General features: G+C 47.5%; 1 pseudogene; it reads right to left on the reverse strand.

Annotated features, from left to right (window-relative positions):
- Nucleotides 1-9,464: 9,464 nt before the first annotated feature.
- LOC124709163 lies at nt 9,465-9,582 on the reverse strand (annotated as a pseudogene).
- Nucleotides 9,583-10,659: the final 1,077 nt, after the last annotated feature.

A 10,659-nucleotide genomic window follows, 5' to 3' on the forward strand; every position in this document is an offset into this window, starting at 1 on the left:
TCGTAGAGAAACCTCCAGAAACTATTACCCAGTCCGCAAGGTAGTTGTACGAGCTGCAAACGGAATGCTGCGTGTTAGTCTTGTCCTCTCTCTCCCAAAAAGTTTGTTAATCTGCCAGCCAAAATCTGAATTTTCCAAGTTCAAACAAAACATTATGAATTTCTTATACCCCGTCCCCTGTAATTCTGTCAGAGACAGCAAAGGACTTGGAAGAGCAGTTGAACAGAATGGACAGTGTCTTAAAAGGAGGATATAAGATGAACATCAGCAAAAGCAAAACGAGGATAATGGAATGTAGTCGAAATAAGTCGAGTGATGCTGCGGGAAATAGATTAGGAAATGAGACACTTAAGATAGTAAAGGACTTTTGCTATTTGGGGAGCAAAATAACTGATGATGGTCGAAGTAGAGAGGATATAAAATGTAGACTGTCTATGGCAAGGAAAGCGTTTCTGAAGAAGAGAAATTTGTTAACATCGAGTATAGATTTAAGAGTCAGGAAGTCGTTTCTGAAAGTATATGTATGGAAGTGAAACATGGACGGTAACTAGTATGGACAAGAAGAGAATAGAAGCTTTCGAAATGTGGTGCCACAGAAGAATGCTGAAGATTAGATGGGTAGATCACATAACTAATGAGCATGTACTGAACAGGACTGGGGAGAAGAGGCGTTTGTGGCACAAGCTGACTATTAGAAAGGATCGGTTGGCAGGGCATATTTTGAGACATCAAGGGATCACCAATTTAGTATTGGAGGGCAGCGTGGAGGGTAAAAATCGTAGAGGGAGACCAAGAGATGAATACACTAAGCAGATTCAGAAGGATGTAGGCTGCAGTACGTACTGGGAGATGAAGAAGCTTGCACAGGATAGAGTAGCGTGGAGAGCTGCATCAAACCAGTCACAGGACTGAAGACCACAACAACAACAACCTCCCCACACTATCGAAAAACGTTGTAGCTCCGACCAATGCGAGTAAATTCAGGCTACAGTTTGATGGAAAACGGGTGCCCTGACTCCCAGGTCTCTGATCTACGATAGTGTCTCACGCTAATACAGGGCACTGTTCAAAACCCGCCGCGTCCTAGCGCCAAGAAGGTGAGCAAGTATTTCTTCAAAAAATGGGCAGAACAGTCCGCATTTTCGCGCGCCTGCGGTCCTGGTGGTGCTATTTGTTGACTCGGTCATCCTAATCACTATCATCTGGCCTGTGGCCAGCAGACACTGCAGGGGCAATTTGGTCGAATAACAGACTATAACGAAACAAACGCCTCTCTTGCACCTCCCGGTGATTCTTTTATACCACGCTGCCTTGGCTATATGTGTGGACCGTCTACCTGACACCGGTCTAGATTCCCAGAAAATCACCTTCCCGTGTCGCCACAGCAGCCTGCCCTCTGTCCCTATGCCGAGACGAAGGGGGAGCCACCTTCTGCTTTAGAAGTCATGGAAGCCGGTCCGCAGGGGAGGTGCCCCATCCAGTCAACAGGTCACCATGACGCTGTGATAGCTCACTAAGACTGCCTAGTACCTGCCTAGTAAAACATGCAAACTCGGTACCAAATTAATTATAATGATATTATTAAATGGATGCTATGAAATCATCTGTGTCTCAATTGGAATAGAAGTTCTTCAACCAATTAAAGAAGGAAAGGAAATGAATCTAATTATCACATGATCATGGGAGGAATAATGAAGATAAAAAATGAAACGATGGGTGGCTCCAGCTTGGCGCATTTCACATTGCTGCTAGAGTTGGTCGAGAGCCCATTACTGTCATGTAAATACGGAAACACTGGAGTCAGACGGCGATATTCTTCGACAGGCAGGTTCAAAAATGGCTCTAAGCACTATGGGACTTAACATCTGAGGTGGCTGGCTTTGAGCACTATGGGACTTAACATCTATGGCCATCAGTCCCCTAGAACTTAGAACTAATTAAACCTAACTAACCTAAGGACAGCACACAACACCCAGCCATCACGAGGCAGAGAAAATCCCTGACCCCGCCGGGAATCGAACCCGGGAACCCGGGCGTGGGAAGCGAGAACGCTACCGTACGACCACGAGATGCGGGCACATCTGAGGTCATCAGTCCGCTAGACTTAGAACTACTTCAACATAATTAACCTAAGGACACCACACACATCCATGCCCGAGGCAGGATTCGAAACTGCGACCGTAGCAGCAGCGCGACAGGAACGATCACAATGTCCCACTTGACCAGCGCCCGAGAGGACAGACGTTATTCTCTCGGCCGTGGAGTACTATACAGCCACACCATGTAACCTTAATCATGAAATAGGCTTGTTTGCAACACGACAGGTAGCCACACAGCTAGAGCGACAGCGCCTGGTGAACCATGGGCTGTGAGCACGGTGACCATGGTTGTAGTCTCATATGACGCGCCAGCAGAGAGAGTCGCGCCTACATTGCCGTACTCCACAATACTTTACATAGGGGTGGCAGATTTAGCGTACAGCATCACGATAGGGGCCTCCAACAACCATATTTGTTGTGAGATCAGAGTCTCATACACTTTTTAAAATGACGTCATATTCGCCTACGGCTGTACGTTTTACTATACACTGAACAGCCAAAGAAACGTGTACACCTGCCTAATATCGTATAGGGCCCCCGCGAGCACGCAGAAGTGCCGCAACACAACGTAGCATGGACTCGAATAATGTCTAAAGTACTGCTCGAGGGAACTGACACCATGAAAGAGTACAAGGGGGTGGAGATCTCTTCTGAATAGCACGTTGCAAGGCATCCCAGATATGCCCAATAATGTTCATGTCTGGGTACTCTTTAAATTCCGGAGAATGTTCCTGAGACCACTCCGTAGCAGTTCTGGACTTCTGGGGTGTCGCATTGTCCTACTGGAATTGCCCAAGGCCGTCGGAATGCACAATGGACATGAATGGATGCAGGTGATCAGACAGGATCCTTACGTATGTGTCACCAGTTATAGTCATATCTCGACCTATCAGGGACCTATATCGCTCCAACTGCACATGCCTCACACCACTACACAGCCTCCACCAGCTTGAATAGTCCCCTGCTGACATTCAGGGTCCATGGAATCGTGAGGTTGTCCCCGATCCGTACACGTCCACTCGCTCGACAAAATTTGAAACGAGACTCGTCCGACCAGCCAACATGTTTCCAGTCATCAACAGTTCAGTGCCGGTGTTGACGTGCCCAAGCGAGACGTAAAGCTTTGTGTCTTGCAGTCATCAAGGGTACTCGAGTGTGCCTTCTACTCCGAAAGCGCATATCGATTATGTTTCGTTGAATGGTTCGCACAGTTGATGGCCTAGCATTGAAATCTGCAGCAATTTGCGGAAGCGTTGCGCTTCTGTCACGTCGAATGATTCCCTTCAGTCGTCGTTGATTCCACTCTTGCAGGATCTTTTTCCGGCATCATCCATCTCGGAGATTTGATGTTTTACCGGATTCCTTATATTCACGGTACACTCGTGAAATGGTCGTACGGGAAAATTCCCACTTCATCTCTGCCTCTTAGATGTTGTGCCCCATCGCTCGTGCGCTGACAATAACATCACGTTCAAACTCACTCAAATCCTGGTAACTTGCTATTATATCAGCAGTAACCGATCTAACAACTGCGCCAGACACTTGTTGTCTTCCATAGGCACTGCCAACCGCAGCGCCATATTCTGCCTGTTTGCATATCTCTTCAGTGTAATATCCACTACTACAATAACGCCTTAGGTCTTTCTCAAGTTGTTGCATGTGCTTTAAACGTAGTAGTACTCCTGCTTTCAATTGTTCCTTTACAAATGAAAACTTAGGAGTATGGTCCCTGTTTCATTCTCGTATTGTTAAAAAAATGAGTGAAATCAATGGTAGTGTCGATGATTTTTAGGAACAGCTGAAATCGGTAAAATTAAACATAGCCCCAGGGTCCGGTGGAATCCCTATCATACTCTACAATGAATTTGCAGCCGAGTTAGCCTCTCTGCTAACTAAAATGTATCGTAGATCCGTCGAACAAAACAAGGGCACCAGTAGTTGGAAGAAAGCACAGGTCATACCTGTCTGAAAGGACAGCAGAATCGATCCACAAAATTATCGTCCAACATATTGACATCTATTTCTTGTAGAGTCTTAGAACATATTCTGAGCTTAAACATAATTAGCTACCTTGAACAGAATGACCTCCTCCGTGCAAACGAGTATCGATTCCGAAAGCATCTATCATATTAAACTCAACACTCACTTTTCGCGTATGGCATACGGTTGGATCAAGGCATTCACGTAAACGCAGTGTTTCTTGATTTTTCGAAAAGTATTTGACGCTGTCGTATGGGTCATAAGGAAAATATTAGACTAATTACAGCGAGCACATAGGCGTTCACTCATTTGTCCCATTGTCGATAAGTGAATGGGTCGGTAAAAAGCCCTTACGACTGTTACAGTGGGGCGACCCTCTGCTATGCACTTGACAATGCTTCGCGGAGTATAGATGTAGATGTGTACTTCATGTGATCAAAGTATCCGGAAACCCCCCAAAACATACGTTTTTCATGTTAGGTGCATTGTGCTGCCACCTACTGCCAGGCACTCCATATCAGCGACCTCAGTAGTTATTAGACATCGTGAGAAATCAGAATGGGGCGCCCTGCGGAACTCACGGAATTTCTAACGTGGTCAGGTGATTGAGTGCCACTTGTGTCATACGTCTGTAAGCGAGATTTCCACACTCCTAAACATCCCTAGGTCCACTGTTTCCGATGTGATAATGAAGTGGAAACATGAAGGGACACGTACAGGCCGACCTCGTCTATTGACTGACAGAGACCGCCAACAGTTGAAGAGGGTCGTAATGTGTAATAGGCAGATATCTGTCCAGATCATCACACAGGAATCCCGAACTGCATCTGAATCCACTCCAAGTACTATGACAGTTAGGCGGGAGGTGAGAAAACTCGGATTTCATGGCCGAGCCGCTGCACATAAGCCACACATCACGCCGGTAAATGCCAAACGAGGCCTCGTTTGGTGTAAGGAGCGTAAACATTAGACGGTTCAAAAATGGAGAAACGTTGTGTGGAGTGACGAATCAAGGTACACAATGTGGAAATCCAATGACGAGGTGTGGGTGTGGAAAATACCCGGGAACGTCATCTGCCAATGTGTGTAGTGCCATCAGTAAAATTCGGGGGCGGTGGTGTTATGGTGTGGTCGTGATTTTTATGGAGGGGGTTTGCACCCCTTGTTTTGCGTGGCCTTATCACAGCAGAGGCCTACAATGATGTTTTAAATACTTTCTTCCTTCCCACTGTTGAAGAGCAATTCGGGGATGGCGATTGCATCTTTCAACACGATCGAACACCTGTTCATAAATCACAGCATGTAGCGGAGTGGTTACATGACAATAACATCCATGTAATGGACTGGCCTGCACAGAGTCCTGACCTGATTCCTACAGAATCCCTTTGGGATGTTTTGAAACGCCGACTTCGTGCCAGGCCTCACCGACCGACATCGCTACCTCTCCTCAGTGCAGTACTCCGTGAAGAATGGGGTGCAATTTCCCAAGAAACCTTCCAGCACCTTACTGAATGTGTTCGTGCGAGAGTGGAAGCTGTCATCAAGTTAAGGGTGGGCCAACACCATATTTAATTCCAGCATTGCCGATGAAGTGCGCCACGAATTTGTAAGTTATTTTCAGCTAGGTGTCCGGATACTTCTGATCACATAGTGTACGTGACGAAGGCTGACACGAGCCACAAGGAGTCACGCCATTATCATTCTTTTTTTATGAAATTTGACTGCTGTTGTATTTTAAGCAATTGTAACCAGTTGGCCGGCCGGGGTGGCCGAGCGGTTGTAGGAGCTACAGTCTGGAACCGTGCGACCGCTACGGTCGCAGGTTCGAATCCTGCCTCGGGCATGGGTGTGTGTGATGTCCTTAGGTTAGTTAGGTTTAAGTAGTTCTAAGTTATAGGGGACTGATGACCTCAGAAGTTAAGTCGCATAGTGCTCAGAGCCATTTGAACCTCGCTGTTTGGTCCCCTTCCTTAAATCAACTGCCGTGCGGGATTAGCCGTGCGGTCTAGGGCGCTGCAGTCATGGACTGTGCGGCTGGTACCGGCGGAGGTTCGAGTCCTCCCTCGGGAATGGGTGTGTGTGTTTGTCCTTAGGATAATTTAGGTTAAGTAGTGTGTAAGCTTAGGGACTGATGGCCTTAGCAGTTCAGTCCCATAAGATTTCAAACACATCTGAACATTTTGAAATCAACTAACCAATAGGTACGTACAAACACCCGAATTTGTAACAGCAGTAGTAGGGGGAAGGGGGTGAATAGCAGGGCGAACGCTCCAAAGTTTCTGTTGAGTTCATGTTCGCACACTTGACAACGACTTGCATAGAATTCTTGCAAGGTGCAGGTGTACTTGATGGAAGCTCGGAGGAATGACAGCAGAGTGCGAGGCACGAACAGAACTGACGCAAATGGAAATTCGGAATGACTATACCGGCAAACGTGTCGGGGAAGTTTTCTGTGGCAGGCGTAACACAATACGGGAGAGACGTCAACGTGTTAAGTGGCTAAAACGAACACCGCGAGCGCCACGGCCTCCCAAGCAACCTGCTGCGCTCGCAACAAAGGCGTTTGTAAACATTGGCCAAGAGCGGCCGCCAGCCGCCGGAGTCGCGATAAACGCGCCGTCCGTCCCCCGTGTTTACACACGTTTCGTCAGGCGAAAATACTCGCCCGTGTCCGGCTTTGTGAGGCAGAAATCCCTGCCACTCCTTTTTGCCTGCGAGCGTGTTAGAGGCGCCTCCGACACTCGCCAGTTTCACTGTTCTGCTGCAAACTTTCTTTTTGCAATCTCTGAAAACGGTGAAGACCCTTCGGTCTCGTTGCATCTGAACTATCTGATCAACAGTATCCAGACCCCCTACGCGGAAATGAGAACTAAGCCAATACACGCTCATGCTCATAAATTAAGGGTAATGCTGATACATGGTGAAACAAAGCTCTGTTGGGCGGTTTGCGGGTTTAAATCACCTCGGGGTATGACCATGCGGTGCATTTGACCAGCGGTCGTCGCACGGTGGCGCTGGCAGCAGTCCACATACGCAGCGGTGTGTTGGTGCATGTCAGAGTACGGTGCAGCGAGTAAGTGTGCAGACGTTTACAGTCGTGCTAATGTTGACTGTGTGTTGAAAATGGCTCAAAGAACACAAATTGATGTTATGAGGAGTAGAATACTAAGGCGACTGGTGGCTGGTTAAACAAAGCAGGTCGTAGCACAGCCCCTCCGTGTGTCACAGAGTGTGATCTCACGATTATGGTAACGATTCCAGCAGACAGGAAACGTGTCCAGGCGCTACAGTACGGGGCGTCCACAGCGTACAACACCAGAAGAAGACCGATATTTCACCATCAGTGACCTCAGACGGCCACGGAGTACTGCAAGTAGCCTTGCTCGGGACCTTACCGCAACCACTGGAACAGTTGTCTCCAGACACACAGTCTACATACGACTGAACAGACATGGTTTATTCGCCCGGAGACCTGCAGGGTGTATTCCACTGACCCCTAGTCACAGGAGAGACCATAAAGCCTGGTGTCAAGAACACAGTACATGGTCATTGGAATGGTGGTCCCAGGATATACTCACGGACGAGTCCAGGTACAGTCTGAACAGTGATTCTCGCTGGGTTTTCATCTGGCGGGAATCAGGAACCAGATACCAACCCCTTAATGCCCTTGAAAGGGACCTGTATGGAGGTCGTGGTTTGATGGTGTGGGGTGGGATTATGACTGGTGCACGTACACCCTTGCATGTTTTTGACAGAGGAACTGTAACAGGTCAGGTGTATCGGGACGTCATTTTTCACCAGTATGTCCACCTTTTCAGCGGTGCAGTGGGTCCCACCTTCCTCCTGGTAGATGATAACGCACGGCCCCACCGAGCTGCCATCGTGGAGGAGTACCTTGAAACAGACGATATTAGGTGAATGGAGTGGCCTGCCTGTCCTCCAGACCTAAACCCCATCGAGCACATCTGGGATGCTCTCGGTCGACGTATCGCTGCACGTCTTCAAACCCCTAGGACACTTCAGGAGCTCGGACAGGCACTGGTGCAAGAATGGGAGGCCATACCCCAGCAACTGCTCGACCACCCGATCCAGAGTATGCCAACCCGTTTTGCGGCCTGTGTACGTGTGTGGTGATCATATACAATATTGATGTCGGAGTACATGGGCAGGAAACAGTGGCGTTTTGTAGCATATGTGTTTCGGGACTTTTTTCTCAACTTATCACCAATACCGTGGACTTACAGATCTGTGACGTGTGTGTTCCTTATGTGCCTATGCTATTAGCGCCAGTTTTGTGTATTGCTTCGTTGTGTGCCACCACATTCTGCAATTATCCTTAATTTATGAGCATGAGTGTAGAAATATGCGGATAGTATTGTGTTATTAGTAGGGTAGCAGTAAGAGCGGAACAGGTCGCTCGGAAGAGCTCAGTGGCTTGGGACCTGGATTAGTCATTGGATGACACCCGAGAAAGAAATGTTATGGACTTTCAGTCCTTCTAAAGCTCCTCAAGTCGACTGTTCCTGATGTAGTTGTAAAGAGGAAATGCTAAGAGACGACCACAGTTAAACCACGATCAGGCAGATCTCGTGTACTGACCGACAGGGACCGTCGAACATTGGAGAGTGGGCGTCTAAGAAATCGCTTGAAATCGGCGGAAGGAATCACTCACGAGTTTCGGAGTGCTACCTTCAGTCCAGCTGGCACTTTTGCTGTACGTTGGGAGTCAAAAAGAGTGCGTCACAATAATCGAGCAGTTCCTCATAAGCCGCAAATTTCTGTACTTAAAGCTCAGCGGCTATTGAAGTGTAAACAGCGACATCACTGGACAGGGAGTGACTGGACACGACGATTTGGCGTGGTGAATCACGCTACACCCAGTGAAGATCCGATGGACGTGTTCGGATTTGGCGAATGACTGCTAACATGTGTAGTGCCAACACTGAAGTCCGAAATAGATGGTGTTAGGGCGTGGGGGTGAGCTTCGTGATAATGGTGTGGTCTCCGATTGCGCTTGAGAAAATGCTAAATGCGGAAGGATCTGAACACGCTTTACAATACTGTGTACTGCGTTCAGTAGAGCAGCAGTTCGCAGACGACGATTCTTTCCCAACTTGACACCTATTGGATAAGTTAGAGCGCCGACTTCGTTTAAGACTACAAAACTGAAACTAAACTCCTCCCGAATAGGCCATGAAGGCCCAACAGGTACTGACCGACCGCCGTGTCATCCTTAGATCACATGCGTCACTGGATGCGGATATGGAGGGGCCTGTGATCAGCACACCGCTCTCCCGGCCATATGTCAGTTTCCGAGTCCGGAGCCGCTACTTCTCAATCAAGTAGCTCCTCAGTTTGCCTCACAAGGGCTGAGTGCACCCTGCTTGCCAACAGCGCTCGGCAGACCAGATGGTCACCCATCCAAGTGCTAGCCCAGCCCGATAGTGCTTGACTTCGGTGATCTGACGAGAACCGGTGTTACCACTGTGGCAAGGCCGTTGGCCGCTCAAGACCACAGCCTCTAAAATTATTACCTCCTCTAGTTTCGGCTCCTGAGAGAGATTGAGATGCCATTCCTCCAGATTGAGACGTCTCACTAAGAATGTACCGAGGAGAATTCAACCCATCGTAAAGTCCACCTTTGGACACTTCCTATATTAACATACATAAATAGGTGTGCGAATACTTTGAATCAGATAGTGTGCACTCGCATCTAAACTTCGCAAGACACTGTACAGCGTCAGTCGAAAGGTATGCCTAGCTTCTTATGTTCTCTGCAGGTGTCAGTGGTTTGCATCTTTAATTCAGAGAAAAGCATTCTAAGTCGAGAAACTACCTTTTCGTGGCGTCATTCTTCGATAAATGTTTCACAGATTTATTTTCACATATCATTGTTTTTGGAGCTTATAAACTTTCTTGTGAATGTGGTAACAGTTACATTAGTCATTCAGTACGATTTGAGGATGCTCCGTAGAGCGCCGACACTTCTGTAACATCGCGATTTCGTCAAATCTTCTGTTGCCGAAGACCGCATGATGAACAAACATACGATTAAGACTGATAATATGAAAATCTAGTCCCATGTAATCTACCTACTGGGCATCTGACGTAAAAAAGATCATTGAGATCAGATTGTGTACAGCTACTTTAACCTGGACAGCGTGTAAAAAGACGCTTGCTGCTGTAAAACTGCACAGAAATATGCCGAGTTATCCATCATTTAACGAAATCAGCATCGCTACTAGTGTTCCTCCATGTTCGACATCGATACAGTCTCTGACAACATATGGGACATCCCTGACGTCTCCATTACATAACTCGACCAGCTAAATAAAAGACCACACGACCTACAGATAACTTCTGACGACAACGAGAGAGGAAGTAGTCTAAAGCTCCAGAGCACATGCAAATCTGACATGACAAGAAATCGGCCAAACATTTATCCTAGTTTTCTAATTGTCTTCTTACATTGTGTGAGTACATAGCGGTTCGCGGCATTCTCAAGAACTTTGTTAGTGCAATGAGTAGACGGAGTGCACGGCGCTCTGTGATAATAACACAATCACGCATTGTAACACCC

The sequence above is a fragment of the Schistocerca piceifrons genome, chromosome 7 (assembly GCF_021461385.2).
Source record: "Schistocerca piceifrons isolate TAMUIC-IGC-003096 chromosome 7, iqSchPice1.1, whole genome shotgun sequence".
Taxonomy (NCBI): Eukaryota; Metazoa; Arthropoda; class Insecta; order Orthoptera; family Acrididae; genus Schistocerca; species Schistocerca piceifrons.